At 42.9% G+C, this 16,015-nt stretch overlaps 1 long non-coding RNA gene across 1 annotated transcript; it reads left to right on the top strand.

Moving 5' to 3' along the window:
- The first annotated feature begins 266 nt into the window (after positions 1–266).
- Positions 267–3,065, top strand: LOC123479501 (uncharacterized). Its single transcript, XR_006655142.2, has 5 exons — positions 267–600; positions 959–1,073; positions 1,172–1,254; positions 1,456–1,585; positions 1,724–3,065. It is a non-coding gene; the product is annotated as an uncharacterized lncRNA (long non-coding RNA).
- Positions 3,066–16,015: the final 12,950 nt, after the last annotated feature.

Raw genomic sequence — 16,015 nt, 5'->3', positions numbered from 1 at the left:
CGCAGCGCCCTCCGCCTCCCCGAGGCCACACCCGCCGGCCCGCTCCGTCCCCCGGCGGCCAGGCCGGCGCGCGCGGCGGCGGGCGGCTTGGCCACACTTCCGGCCTCGCTCCCCTCGCTCCCCGCGGCACGCTGGCCTTCCGCTCCGCTCCAGCCGCCGCCCGCTCCCTCAGGAAATGCCGGAATAAGCCCGCGAGCGCGACCGCTGCCGTGGGCGGGGCGCTGGAGGGAAGTAACCACGCGTGCGCAGACCGGGACCTGCGGGGCTAGGGTCGGGACGAGCGCCCCCTAGCGACCGCAGCAGGGAGCGCACCCGTCCCGCTCGAGGGATTGCGGTTCCATTCCGTGGCGTCTCCCCGCGGAGTGGAACCGGCGCCCTCGCGAGTTTGGGAGGGTGGCGGCGTCAGCCCAGTCCCGGGTTGTTGGGGCGTTTCTTAGAAAATGTGGGTACTTTTGGTGCAGATTGACGCTTCACGGAAGCTCGTCAGTGCGGGTTCGAGGCCCAAGGAACACCTCCGTACCTGGACGCCGTTTACTGGTGCTAGAGAACCGGTTTAGGGCCCTCAGTGCCCCGAACCCACAGAGGCTTTACTGCTTCCATGTATGGGGTATTTCATGCTTTTTTTCAGACGAATCTGCACGTGCATTATCTCGGTGTAATCGTCGCTAAATTAAGTGCTTTTCATATCTTATTTGCAAGCTAGATGAAGGTTAAGAAAGGTAAAGTACGCCAACTTGAAAAAAGTTAATTGAAGAGTCAAGCGTTTATTTGGGAATCTAAAAGTTCCAATTCCTGAAGCACAGGTTCAGGCAGAAACCCAAATAGTATCCTAATTACATGGGGAAAGCAAGGGATTTTCTTCATGAGAGAAAAGGAATAATTATATAAAAAGAAAAACTCTTACAAGCTGAGTACTCTTGGCCATACAGAATGGCTTACTGGTTCTCCCTTCAGATAGGCCTGTAAATCATCAGCCCTTGTGATCAGCACGGCCGCTTTCCTGCTGACTCCATGTTCCAGGGGTGTCCAGCCCCCTGCCCAGGATTGCTATGAGTGGGGCCCAACACAAAATTGTACGTTTACTTAAAACTTTTTTTTTTTTTTTACTCATCAGTTTTCGTTAGTGTTTGGGTATTTAATGTGTGGTTCAAGACAACTTTTCTTTTTCCAGTGTGGCCCAGAGACGCCAAAAGGTTGGACATCCATGCTTAAAACAATTGGGATTTAGCCCAGTCCGAAGTTTCAAGGAACAGGGTGAGCAATGCAGGTCCTCTAGAATGATTGCTCTGACTCCATTTAAAAATGGCTCCACAACAAACAAAAAGTGCTCAGGAGGATGTGGAGCAAGGGGAACCCTTGTGTGCTGTTGGTGGGAATGCAGATTGGTGCAGCAATTATGGAAAATAGTATGGAGTTTCATAAAAGAATTAAAAATGAAATTCCCTTTTGACCCAGCAATTCCAGTTCTGGGAATTTATCTGAAGAAACCAAAAACACTAATTCGAAAGAATGTATGTACCCCTATGTTCTTTGCGGCATTATTTACAACAGCCAAGATTTGGAAGCAGCCCTTGTCCACGCACAGGTGAGTGGATAAAACATCAATGGCACATTTACACAATGGAATACTACTCGGCCATAAAACAAGAAAATTTTACAACATCCTTTGGTATTAAAGAAAAAACCCATAATCTAAAAAAGTATCTCTTCAAAAATCCTACAGCACACATCACAATACTGGTGAAACGTGGAAAGCATTCCTCTTCAATGAAGAACAAGTCAAAGAAGCCTGCTCTCAATAATGCTAGTCAATACAATAATGGAAATTTTAGCCAGTCCACGAAATGACAACAAAAATATATAAGGATTGGAAAGAAACAAGAATATCAGTATTTGCAGATGAAATTATTGCATGTATAGTAACCCCCAAAGAATATTCAGATAAAATTGATAAGTGAGTTTAGCAAGGTTGCTGGGTACAAAATAAATATACAAAATATAATGCATTTCTATTAGCACCCATCAGTTAGAAAGTATAACTTTAAAAAAATATATTTACCATTTGGTTACATGAATATACTAATATACATATATGAAAGTCAACCTGTACACTGAATTTGTGCACTTTATGTTATACTGCAATAAAAAGTTTTAATAAATATACCACTTGCAATAGCAACAAAATATGAAGTACTTAGTAATAATTTTAACAATAGGTGTTCAAACCCTTTGAATGATAAAGCTTTACTGAAAGATATTAAAGAGAATGTAAACTAACAGAAACATAGACTATGTACTTGCAGAGAAAGGCTCGATATTGTAGAAATGTCACTTCTCTCCAAGACCTTGGTGTTGGGTTGAAGAGGATAGTAGAGTTCTTAATGCCTGGTCTGGCTAGAGACTCTCATCTGCCCATCTCAGGAGCAGGTTGAGTGGGACAGAGATCTTTTTCTCCAACCCAGAGATCCCTCCTACAAGCCTGAGAAGATTTTTTACCTTGGAAGTAATATTCCTGAACGTTGTGTGTCCCACCCCCCACCCCTGGTTTTCTCCCTGGCTTCTCTGGCAGATTCCTTTTCTCCTGCCCAATCTTTTGCAGGCTTTTCCACAGGTGGCAAGGCGTGCAATGAAGTTACCTTGATTATGTATGAAGGACATCAACCCTTCATCCCCCCATCTCACTCGACAACATCTTGTGTCCACTCTTGTGGAAGATGTCACTTAGGCTCTAGTCCTTGCAGGGTTTGGGCTTCTTCTACCTTCTCCCACAAAGTTGATTCTCACTGCCTTGGCCCTCAGGCCCCTTAATCTCAAAGTAGGAAAGCATTATCCAGTTTGGGGGCTCCTCTCCCCAGCCTGGGACATAGGATTTAGAAAGATTTGCACACTTCTCCCAGCCCAACTGATCCTTGATGAACTAGAGCATCTTCCTCCCAAGTCTCTCTCGTAGACCCGTTTGGAAGTTCACACAAAGACACCTTTGCACATTTACACGTTTCTTAGCTTATAGGGCTATTTTTCAAAAATTATTTTAGAGCAGGCCCTGGCTGGTGTAGTTCAGTGGATTTGAGTGCGGGCCTGTGAACCAGAGTGTCACTGGTTCGATTCCCAGTCAGGGCACATGCCTGGGTTGCAGGCCAGGTCCTCAGTAGAGGGTGTGCAAGAGGCAACCACACATTGATGTTTCACTTCTCTTTCTCCCCTCCCTTTCCCTCTCTTTAAAAATAAATAAAATCTTTTTTTAAAAATCTGGAAAAAAAATTATTTTAGAGCAAATCCCAGAGATTGTATACTTTGCCTAGAAATCCCTGGCTGATGTGGTTTAGTGGATTGAGCGTCAACCTGCGAACCAAAGCATTGCCAGTTCAGTTCTCCAGATCAGGGAACATGTCTGAGTTGTGAGCCAGGTTCCACCACACATTGATGTTTCTCTCCCTCTCTCTTTCTCCCTCCTTTCCCCTCTATCTAAAAAGAAATAAAATCTTTAAAAAAAAAAAAGAATTTTAATTAATCTGGAAAATACATATTTATGATATACATACATATATAATGGTATTGTGAATGGATATACGTATATACCATTATTATATATTATATACCAGCAAAATGAACAGAAATTCCTCAATATCACCTAGTAACCAGTCAGAGTTTAATTTTTCCTAATTGTCCCCAACTATTTGGGGGGGGGGGGTTGCTTTACAATAAGGATCTGAACAAGACCCACAGATGACGTTCGATTGGTTTGTTTCTTCCATCTCTTTGTCACAGCACCCCCCAACCCTGCCCCACTACTTAAAAATTTAAAATGTCTCTTATTTATTGAATAAATAATGCATTGTATTGTGCTACTTTCTGAGTTGAATCTATTGTAATTTTGTGGTGTCATTTAATGCACTCTCCTCTGGGAATTCAATTGCATCTCCGCGCTTCTCCATCAGCCTTTTATCCCCTAAGGAAAGAAGTATTTGGGATGAGAGAAAAGCCTCCAGAGTGTCTGAGCGGAGCAGACAGTGAAGACCAACTCAGCATGGTGACCACACAACTCGAAGTGTCAAGGCAGAGGGGAGTGTTTACATTTTGAACCATGTGAACATATTACACAATAACACAAATAGAATTAAAAGGAAACGAGAAGAATGAAATATGTATCCCCATCAAATTGGTACTCCCATACATTGTTGCTGATAGTATAAATTGGTATTTCTTTCCTAGAAGTTTAGGAAACTTGAAAGAACCAACACCTGTTAACAGAGCATTCAAATTTAAGAATTTAGTTTCAGGGAATAACCATAAATGTGTATGAAAATTTACAAAAGTAAAGTACTGGAAACAATCAAAATTTCCACCAATGGATGGAAGATGGAAGGTAACAAAACTGTGTTACATAATGCAAATTTAATTCATGTATATTTATAATATCACATATATGACATCTTGTATATAACGTAACTAAGGAGATACATGTACACACACACAACACATCTGCAGTTGGTGATTCAACCAGGAGCCAAAACTTACATGGCCCTCCCCTTAGGGAACTTACAGTCAAATGATGAGACAAAGAGTAAACACACAGCCACAACATGCAGTGTACAGTTGTGAAGTGAGACGTATTCCTTGAAAGAAAGGCATTTGAGAACATGTGGAACGATGCAGCCCCTGAAATTAGTGATTTTACAGACTCCATAGTAACATATGTGGCACAAAAATAATTAGAAATTTAAGAAGAATGCACTTAAACCTTGGTTCAAATCAGTTATAAATCATGATGATATCTCATGGGAAATGTGGCAAGAAAAGAAATTTGTAGACATGAGTTCTTTCAATGCAGGGTGGGTACGGGAACAGGTATAGATACTATGTATCATTATAGACTCCGGGTCAAAATGGACCAACATTTGGTCAAAGAGAAGAAGCTTTTTTAGGAATTGGTTTATGCGCCCTGGCTGGTGTGGTTCAGTGGATTGAGTGCCGACCTCAGAACCAAGGAGTTGCTGGTTCAATTCCCAGTCTAGGGCACATGCCTGGGTTGCAGGCCAGGTCCCAGCACACATTGATGTTTTTCTCCGCCTCTTTCTCCCTCCCTTCCTCTCTCTGAAAATAAAAAATTAATTTAAAACAATTGTCTTAGGCATGCTCCGTCTATCGTAAAGGTAACTACCATTTCATTTAAAAACGTGGAATAAAGTCAAGTAACCTCTGTGAAAGGCTACTTCTAACTCCAGAAATTATAGCCTGAAGTGTAAGGCTTTGATTATTTGTTATAGGAACTTTCATTTGTGAGAATTTTTTTATAGCAAATTGTGTTTGCTCACTTCAAGTTAAGACTACGCAGTATTTGTTATATGAAGTTACACTAATGTAGCAACCTTATATTTATAACCCACTATTTAGGACCTCACTGATCTGGCTAAAATTAATCATATCTGTGTATTATCTTGCTAAGTTAGATTCCAAATCTAGAGTTTCCCTCCTTGAGGGTTGTACAATTTTAAAAAAGGTATTGTTTTCTTTGTTTGCTTTCAAAAACACACTACTACAGGCTTTGGGTCAAGATGGCAGAGTAGGTAACTATGATACTCACCTCGTCCCACAGCCACATCAAAATTACAACCTACCTGTGGAACAACAATCATTCAGAACTGCCTGAAATCTAGCTGAATAGAAGTCCTCTAACTAAGGTTATAAAAAAGAAGGCACATCGAGACTGGTGGACTCCAAACAGGCTGGCTCCATAGCCACGCGTGGCAGTTTTTTATTGTCTTGTTGAAAAATCCTATTTTTGAATTCCAATAGACTTATATTAGCTCTTGTCTTCTCTTTATATTCCTCTGAAACAATCCTAATCTCCTCACAAGATGCCCACTTCCACCTGACTTCCTCACTCCAAAGTCCAGGGAATTTTTATCTAGTCCTTTAAGTGTGTGTGTGCACACGTGTGTCGGTGTGCATGTATGTATATGTGGGAGTATGTATGTGTGCGTGTGACATATTGAGAAAAATGAACTCTCCAATTATTCTTCCAAAGCTGTTTTCTTATGTCATGAGTCTTTGGCTTTTAAAATCCCAGAGTCAAATGTTTGACTCATTTGTAGTTGGGATTCTACTATGTCATTCCTTTCTTGAGATAGTAGAGCCAGACCCTGTTTTCCTGTGATGAGAATAGGGACAGGGTTGCAGGATATATAGGATGATAGGTAACTATTTAAAAATCTGTATTTCCAGGAGCTAAGTCTAAGATAGAAAAGAGGACAGTGAGAGTGACCCACCCAAACTGCCCCTGAGCTGTCCCAGCGGCTGGCTCCCCCTTCGACTTTGAGTCATCACCCTGGCTCTGAGAACCTCCAAAGGCAGGAAAATGAAGCCAAGATATTTCTGAGTCTCAGCCATATGGCCAAAAATATGTTTTGTACTTTCATATACATTACCTCATTTTATTCTCAAAGCAGTCCTTGAGGGTAGGTATTAACATTCTTACTCCTTAATAATGAAAGATCACAGACTGAAACAGGTTGCATAACTCCTCCAAAGCCTCACAGCTAAAACCTGAAAGAAGGGGGATTCAAACCCTGTCCCCGGTGATTACCAGCCTCACTATCCTTTCCCTACAAGGTGCCTCTTGAAAGAACGTGCCAGCACTATGTGGGGAGGACTCCGTAACGAGGAGTGTCTTTTCCTTTAGGAATTTATTTTGAAACAAGCTTAAAATAAGTTTACCTAACCTAGCATAAACTAAAGGGGGGTCAGATTGAAGTTCTTCCCAAGAAATATCACTATTTTTGTGAGAGTGAGGCCCTGCTCCCCTGCCAAGTGTTACCAGGAGCTCAGCCTGGGATGGGCCTAGAACCCAATCTGGAGGCACTATTTGGGGCATTTCCCACTCTTACCTTTAAACTTAGGCTTCCGAAGGCTGTAACAATGGATAACTAAAACAATGTCTATGGTTCGTATTTTTAAAAGAATTTTAATAGTTCTAAAATGCACATTTTCTTTTGTATCAGCATCTGGTTTTAGCCCCCTGCACGTTTAGCTCTTTTCAAGCACAGTAAAAATGACACCAGGCCTCCCCGGTCCATTGAGGGAACACCTCAAACACCGAGAACCTAGAGTTCCTCTTTTGGTTCAGTTTGGGGTACCTGTGGATGCAAACAGATGGCCCCAAAACTCAGTGTCTTAAAAGGTAACCATTGTGTCGTTTCTCACAATTCAGCGGGTCAGGAACTCTGGTAGGTGATGTCCACTGGGCTGGATGTCACTCATGTGTCTAGAGCCTCAGCTGAGAAGGCTCGAGTAAAACTGCTCAACTGAGCTCACATGTCCTGGGCTTCGTTCTTTGTCATGAAATCTCAGGGTCTTTCCTGCCCTGTGGCCTCTCCATGCAGTCACTCCCACAGGATGGACAGACTTCTTACTTGAACACTCCAAGTTCCCAAGAGAGGAAAAATGGACACTCCCAGGGTTTCTTAGGCTCAGAACTGGCATATAGTCATGTCCGCTGTACTTAATGGTTAAATTGGGTGACAGGATCAGCGCAGATTCGAGGAGAGGGGACTACACAAGGTTGTGAATATTGGGAGGCATCCGTCAGGGGTTCCTAATGTAACAGACGACCACAGGTCTCAAACCGCATCAGCCAGCCCCGCAGGAGTTTCTCTGCCCTGGTTCTAGACAAGCCCACACGAGGCCTTACATGTGTTCATACACATCAGCTGTACCTACCATGAAGTATCTGCCACGTTCCTCCTCCCCTGTTCTGGTTCAACACCCATAGTTCTCAAAGCTGCTCAAGGAAGCTTTGCTGTTCCCGCAACTGAAACCTACAGAAGATGCCATCAGCCAGTCCTTAGAGTATTACATTAGTGCTTGGATCTGTGACAAATTTGGACAATAAACCACACCTTGGGAGCTGGGCCCCACAGCATTGTGGGGACTTGTGTCTGGAGTCCCTGACATCTCTCAACAAATAGCTCCTTCTAGTGATGAACACCGGCCTCCTAACCACTGGCACTCAAACCCATACTACAGCCTGGGGTGGTGCTGAGAAGACATCATGTTATCCCATAACATGTAAATCTCTTTCCCATACGTGTAAGTCAGAAGGTCAGTGCTCTCAAGCTTCTAAAGCAATACAAGCAGAAGGTGGAAGGGGCAGATGTCTTCGCCAGCCAGAAAAATGCCCTGTTACTCAAAATAATTGTGTGACAATCTTTTTCTGACAAATTATCGAAATGGCATTCTCCCAAGCTGTTAGAGCTGGAGATTAAATGTCACAAATGTCTGTGATAACGTAGCAGGTCATGAAAGAATGCAGAGGGAATCTTGATGAGGAACTTTTTCCTTTTATTTTTTTAAATACATTTTATTGATGATGCTCTTACAGTTGTCCTAATTTTTCTCCCTTTGCCCCCCTCCACCCAGTACCTCCCACTCCCTTAGGCAGTCCCCACACCATTGTTCATGTCCACGGGTCATGCGTGTAAATTCTTTGGCTACTCCATGTCCTACACTGCACTTTACATCCCCAGGGCTATTCTGTAACTACCTATTTGTACTTCTTACTCCCCTCCCCTCTTCACCCGTTCCCCCAACACCTCCTCCCGTCTGGCAACCATCAAAATTCTCTCCGTATCCGTGATTCTGCCTCTGTTCTTCTTGTTTGCTTAGTTTGTTTTTTAGATTCAGTTGTTGATAGATGTGTATTTATTGCCATTTTATTGTTCAAAGTCATGAAAAGCAGGGGCCTACAGCCAAGATTGCTCTAACCAGAAAATATATCATCTAGAATTGAGGGGCAGATAAAGAGCTTCCCAGACAAGAAAAAACTAAAGGAGTTCATCATCACCAAATCATTATTATATGAAATGTTAAATTTAAGAAAAAGAAGAAGCTCAAAATTATGAACAATAAAATGGCAATAAATACACATCTATCAACAACTGAATCTAAAAAACGAAGTAAACAAACAAGAAGAGCAGAGACAGAATCATGGATACCGAGAGGGTTTTGATGGTGCCAGATGAAAGGGGGTGTGGGGGAAGGGGTGAAGAGGGGAGGGGAGTAAGAAGTACAAATAGGTAGTTACAGAATAGCCCTGGGGCTGTAATGTACAGTACAGGAAATGGAGTAGCCAAAGAACTTATACTCATGACCCATGGACATGAACAGTGGTGTGGGGATTGGCTGAGGGAGTGGGGGGAGCTGGATGGAGGGGGGACAAAGTGGGAAAAATTAAGACAACTGTAATAGCATAGTCAATAAAATATAATTTAAAAAATGAAAAAAAGAAAGCTGAAAAGCAAATGTAACTAACTGAGTAGGTCAGAGAAAGCTGAGGAAAACAAAGAAGCAACGAGGTTTACAACACAGAAGCTGCAAAAGAAACTAGTGACCCTCGTCACCCATGGAGGTGAGGATGGAGCTAAACACTGAATATTTGATTGAGAGTCTACTTAAGAAGTAGTTAAACGTCAGGTAGCTCTCCTCTGAGAGCAGGTGTGTGACTTCCCCTCTTGCACCAGAAGAAGTCTGAGAATTTTTACCCTTGAAGGTGCCAGTTAGAGAGCCTGTGGGTTGGGGGACGCCAAAGAGCAGGGGTGTCCTGAACTAGGAGGGTGAAGCGAAAACAAAGTTCCCCACTGAAAGTTGAGATTCCCAGCCTCTCCTCTCACTTAGCTCACAGAACCCTGGCAGCCACATTGGAACCCTTCAGACAAGTGGCTGTCTGGAAAACATGAGAAAGACAAAAAGAAAAGGCCTCAGAGTACAGATGGGAGTTCCCAAGTAACAGTCCCACTAAGTGGCTGTAGCAGACATCACTCTCCCCCGCCCCATATCTCCTGGGCAGTCCCACGTCAGTGTATTCCTGCTGACTTCCAACTGCCGGTATCTGAGTCTCTTGCCTCAAGTTTCTCTCCAAAGACAGGGAAAGCTACTCTGCCCAGGCATCAGCCAGACTGAGTGCTAGAGAATGAACACCCTCCTCCCCAGGAGCAGCTCTCAACCAATGACTGTCGGTATTTGATGCATAAATACCTCAGCCACCTTGTCCTTGCATGCAATAACTCTGAAGTGTGTGTTTGCACCACTTTCCAAAAATCTTTCCGTAGGATTAAGCCTTAGTCATTCTCAGTCCTACTTAGCATTATGACTGCCTTCTCTGCTTGCCTCACTTCTCTGCTCCCTGACCTTTGTTTCTCTGAGTACTTCCATTCAAATACATGTCTCAGGTTCTATTTTAGGGGAACCCAAGTTAAGACAATCAAGTTGGAATTCCAAAGCCCCACACAAGTGAACAGAGCTTGTAAACAGCCTTTTAGTTCCCCACTCTTAGGTAGAAGCAGACAGCCAAGGGCCACCAAAAATTTAAGAAAAAAAATTTAACTTGAAATCTAGAGATCAAATAAAACAAAGATAAAGGAATAATTTGGAGGAAATAGAGACTACAAAGGGAGAAGAAAACTTACAAAAAATCTATTAGTAATATCTTCCAGAGAGTCGATATTACATTTAAGAAATATGAAAGGAATACTATAAAAATAATATTCAGAGGACAGCCCTGGCTGGTGTGGCTCAGTGGATTGAGTGACAGCCTATGAACTGAAAGGTCACTGGTTTGATTCCCAGTCAGGGCACATGCCTGGGTTGCAGGCCAGGTCCCTAGTTAGAAGAGTGTGAGAGGTGACCTATCGATGTTTCTCTTATACATCGATGTTTCTCTCCCTCTCTTCCTCCCTCCCTTCCCCTCTCTCTAAGAAAAAATAAATAGAATCTTAAACAAAATAAAAATAAAAAAATATTCAGAAAACAAAACAGCCTTGAAAACTAAAAAATAACATATGACAGCAGAAATTAAAACATGCTAGAAGATTTGGAAGATAAAGTTAATGAAATCTCCCAGAAAATAGAGCAAAAAGAAAATAATAAGGAACATGGGAGAAAAAGAGGATTAGAAAATTTAGAGAGTGAGTTCAAGAGGTCCAATATCTGATTTGGGAAGTTATGTAAAGAGAGAATGAATAAAGAAGTTGAAAGGATATTATAAAAAATATAATTTAAGGTCCTGGCTGGTGTGGCTCAGTGGATTGAGCACTGGCCTGCACACCAGAGGGTCACCAGTTCAAGTCCCAGTCAGGGCACATGCCTGGGGGGCAGGCCGGGTCCCTGGTTCAGGGAGTGTGAGAAACGACCAGTCGATGCATCTCACCTACTGTTGTTTCTCTCCCTCTCTTTCTCTCTCCCTTTCCATCTCTCTAAAAATAAATAAATAAAATCTTTTTTCAAAAAATAAAAATATATATAATTTAAGAAAATTTCCCAGAACTGATATTTCTAGAGTTGAAAAGGCCCAGCACACTGAATAAAAATATGCTAGTTCCACAGTTCCATCATTTTGAAATTTCACCAGTGAGGACAAAGAGAAGATTCTAAAAACTTCTGGGATGAAACTGGTTTTATGTAAAGGATCAAGAGCCAGAATGTCATACACGGAAAGCAGGTGCACGTGGAACAATGCCTTCAAATTCCTGAGGAAATTTTTTTTTAATCTAGGATTCTACACTAAACAATACTATTAATTCAGTATAAGAATAGAATAAATACATTTTCAGACATGCAAGAACTCAAAGCATTTACTTCCCATGTACCTTTTCTCAGGAAGTTTTTAGAGGATGTCCTGTGGCGCAACAAGGAGATAAACAAAAAGGATGACTTGATATGTGTGAAACAGAGGGCCAGCACAGGAGAGCAGGGAGAGAATTCCCAGGAAGACGGTGAAGGGAAACCCCAAGGACCACGGCGGTTCAGCGGGCCGGAGGGCAGCCAGTGCCCCTGGAGCTGGTCAGAGGCGTCAAGAGGGAATTTCATTCCGATGTGACAGACTGTATCATGTGTTTGAACAAACTGAGAAGAGATACATAGTGGGGGATATCTGGGGGTTGAATTAATGGTAAAAAACATAGAAACGGTCCACACATAGGCAATTATCAGACCCAGGGGAAATGAGAGTTTACGCAGTAACATTTGTGCAGTCATCACAGGCAAACGATGAATGTCCATCTAACCAAAATGAGTTTTGTTGGACTGACAGGGAGAGGAGAAGGGGGCAGATGAGGCAGTGGGGGAGGGGTATGTTTCTTTTCATAACAAGCCCCATAGAATTATGTAAATCTTTAAACTACAGCCTCGGCTGGGTGGTTCGGCTGGCTGGAGCATCATTGCATACACCAAAAGGTTTCAGGTTTGATCCCCAGTCAGGGCACACACCTAGGTTGCGGGGGGTGTGTGTGTGTGTGTGTGTGTGTGTGTGTGTGTGTGTGTGTGGTGGGGAGGTTCTATCCCCAGTTGGGGTGCATACTGGAGGCAATTGATCAGATGTTTCTCTCACATCTCTTTCTCTCTCCCTCTCCCCGCTCCCTTTCTCTCTCTCTAAAAGCAATAGACATATCCTTGCGTGAGGATTAAAAATAAATAAATAAATAATAAACCATGTGCCTGAATAACTTTGATAAAATAACAAAATTGTGGGATTAATAGCAAAATAAACAGCTAAGTAAAATAAAGGCCAGAACCCCTAAACAGGAATGGGGGTGAAAATAGGGGTCAGTGGCCTGTTGCGTTTTATAAAACAGCCTCATTAAATTATGTGACTCTTTGTTTTTCAGGTTCTTCGTCGAGACTTTTTTATTGACATGCAGCATGCGTGCCTACAGTGTACATGTCATAAACATACAGCTTGGTTTTTTTCACGAACTGAACTACTACCCAGATCAAGAAACAGAATGTCGCCCTTGTTGGCCAGCACCATTTACTTCTTTCCAGTCACTACTCACAAGGGTACCCCTGCCTGACTCCAACATTGTATCAATAGATTGAGCTTGATGATTTTGCATTCTCTATCATCGGAGTCCCACAGTATGCCATCTTTTACGTCTCACTTCCCCATTCAACATTATGTCAAGGAGACCCATCTAGTTGTTGTCTGCAGCTATAGTTCATCCGCTCTCGTTTCTATCGTATCCCTCTGTGAGAACATGCCACAGTTTATCCATTCTACTCTTAACTGCATCTGCGTAGTTTCCAGTCTAACGCTACTATAAACAGTGCTACCAAGAATATTTTAGTAGATATTTTGATAGATATTATAGACATATTTTTGTTGGGTATACATACCTAAGGCTGGAATTGCTTGGTCATAGGAAATATGTATGCTCAAATTTATGTAATGCCAGAAAGTTGTCCAAAGTTGTTGCACCAATTTTCACTCCCACCGTCAGTGTGTGAGAGCTTCAGTCGATCCGCATCCTTGCCAATTGTCGCTATCGTTAACCTTTTTCATTTTAGTTCATCTGGAGATATGCAGTGGTATTATTGTGTTGTGGTTTTAATTAAAATTTCTCTGATGACTAATGGAGTACTTTTTCATAGGTTTATTGGCCATTTGAATATCATCTTTCATGAAGTGTCTCTCCAAGTTGTTTGCTCAATTTTTCTATTGTGTTTTCTTCCTCTTATTGGTTTGTAAAATTTTTTCACTTATTTTCCTATCGGTCTCTTGTTGTCTATACATATTGTAAATGTTTTCTCTGATGCTTTGGGTTGCCTGTTTTACTTTTGAACTATGTTACACAAATAAAAGCAAGAACCAAAATATACACCCTCTACAATTGAGGTTCAAAGTAAAGGATGCAAAAAGACAAATTATGTAAGTACTAAACAAAAGAAAACAGAGGAGCTATATTAATACCAAACTAGACTTAACAATAAGGACTATCACAAGGGATAAATAGGAACAGAATGATAAAGAAATCAATTCATGAAGAACACATAACAGTTGGAATATTTATGCAACAAACACAGGTTCAAAATACTTACAACAAAACTTATAGAACTAAAAGGCAAAATAGGTAAATCCACAAACTATCATTTAGAGATTTCGACACTCCTGTCTCAGTGATTGATAAAACAAGTGTACAGAAAATCAGCCAAGATATAGAGACCTGAACACATTGTCAACAAATTTGAGCTTCTGGTCAAGATGGCAGCATAGTAAATATGGTATTTGCTTCCTCCACGAGCACATCAAAATTACAGCTAAACTACAAAACAACCTGGCTAAGTGGAAGTCCTGCAACTAGGGAGTTAAAGAAGTCAAATAGAGACTGGTCGGAAGGGTATAGATGGAGAACAGGCTGCTCTCACACCTATGTGTGGTGGGTAAAAATCAGGAGGGTTATCTTGGCTGCAGAGGTCCCCCTGAGGTGCGAGGGATCCCAGCCCCACACCAGGCCCCCCAGCCCAGGGTTCCAGTGACAGGAAAAGAAGTCCTCAAAACTTCTGGTTGTGAAAACCAGCAGGGATTGAGGCTAAGTGAGACAGGGGGTTTCTGGAGTCCCAGGAAGATCATCTTAAAGGGCTGGTTCATGGACTTACTCAGACTCACTGAGAGCTCCAGTGCTAAGGCAGCAGCTCAAAAGGCACCAGAGATATATGGGGAGTCCAGCATCAGGGCGAGAGCTGGGGGATGGCTTTCGCCCAGACAGAAGTACTGGCAGAGGCCATTGTTCCTTTGATGAGCCCTCCCCCCACAAAGTCAGCAGATGGGCACCACGTTAGAGACACCATGAATCTGGCTCACACTGTTTTCCCTGCCCTGATTCCTTGAAGCCCCGCCCCACCCCACCCAACATTCAGGCCCACCCAAGCTGTCCACAGTGACGCTTCTATACAAATAGCCTGTCTTGGCTCAAGCGTCAGATTTTCCTAACATCTATCAAACCAGCAGCATCTGCCCTCTGCAAGCCCTATACCTCTCACTAAGTGGCCTCAGGCCTGGCACTAGCAGTAGTCAGCCTTGGTTCACAGCTCGGCCGCTCCCGGATACCTCTAAGCCAAGCACAAGCAGCAACCATCTGCAGATTGCTTTGTAGCTCATGCTGGGTGGTCCCAGGCAGAACACAGGCAGCAGCTGACCTTGACCTGTACCTCCCTGGAGGTCCCAGAGCCAGTACACCCAGTGGACAGCTTCAGATCACATCAGAGCGGCACCCAACTACCTCTACAAGTGACACACTCAGGGAGCAGACTCAGCAGGAACCAGAGCCCTGCCAAAGTAAACCCTGCACTGTGGGGTGGGTCCCTGCACAGCTGGTTGTTGGTCAAAGCCATCCTTGCAGCTGATCAGCCTGGGGACAAATCACTTCCACTGTTACGCCAACAGCAATCAAGGCTCAACTATAAGAGGAAGGTGTATACAGCCCGTGAGGGTGCCCACCTCCAGTGCCCGGTTTGGGTGATCGGAGAGGCTGTGCCATCGAACCCTACAGAACACCTACTACATACGGGCACTCTACCAAGGCAGCGAGACATAGCAGCTCTACCTGTACATAGAAACAAACACAGGGAAGCAGCCAAAATGAGGACACAAAGAAACATGCCCCAAATGAAAGAACAGAACAAAACTCCAGAAAAAGAACTAAACAAGATGGAGACAAGCAAGCTACTAGATGCAGAGTTCAAAACACTGGTGATCAGGATGCTCAGTGCACTGAAGGGAAGAGCAGATGAACTCAGAGAGAACTTCAAAAAAGAGGGGAGAAACATAAAAGCAGATCTAGGAAGCGTAAAAAGGTACCAGTCAAAATGAAGAATACATTAATTGAAATGAAGACTACATTACAGGGAATCAACAATGGAGTATAATGAAGCAGAGGATCAAATCATAGATGGTGAAGATAAGGAAGCAGAAAACACTCAATCAGAACAGCAAAAAGAAAAAAAGAATATGCTCCAGCTGGTGTGGCTCAGTGGATCGAGTGCCGGCCTTCGAACCAAAGGGTTGCCAGTTCCATTCCCACTCAGGGCACATGCCAACAACAAATTTAAAAACAAAAAATAACCAGAACTGCCAGAAAAACCTTGCAGGCAAGAAGGGGCTGGAAAGAAGTATTCAAAGTCATGAAAGGCAAGGACCTACATTCAAGATTACTCTATCCAGCAAAGCTATCATGTAGAATGAAAG

Source organism: Desmodus rotundus, chromosome 11 (genome assembly GCF_022682495.2).
Source record: "Desmodus rotundus isolate HL8 chromosome 11, HLdesRot8A.1, whole genome shotgun sequence".
In the NCBI taxonomy this organism is placed as follows: domain Eukaryota; kingdom Metazoa; phylum Chordata; class Mammalia; order Chiroptera; family Phyllostomidae; genus Desmodus; species Desmodus rotundus.
The sequence above is the reverse complement of the archived record's forward strand: the minus strand, read 5'-3'. Positions and strand labels throughout refer to the sequence as shown.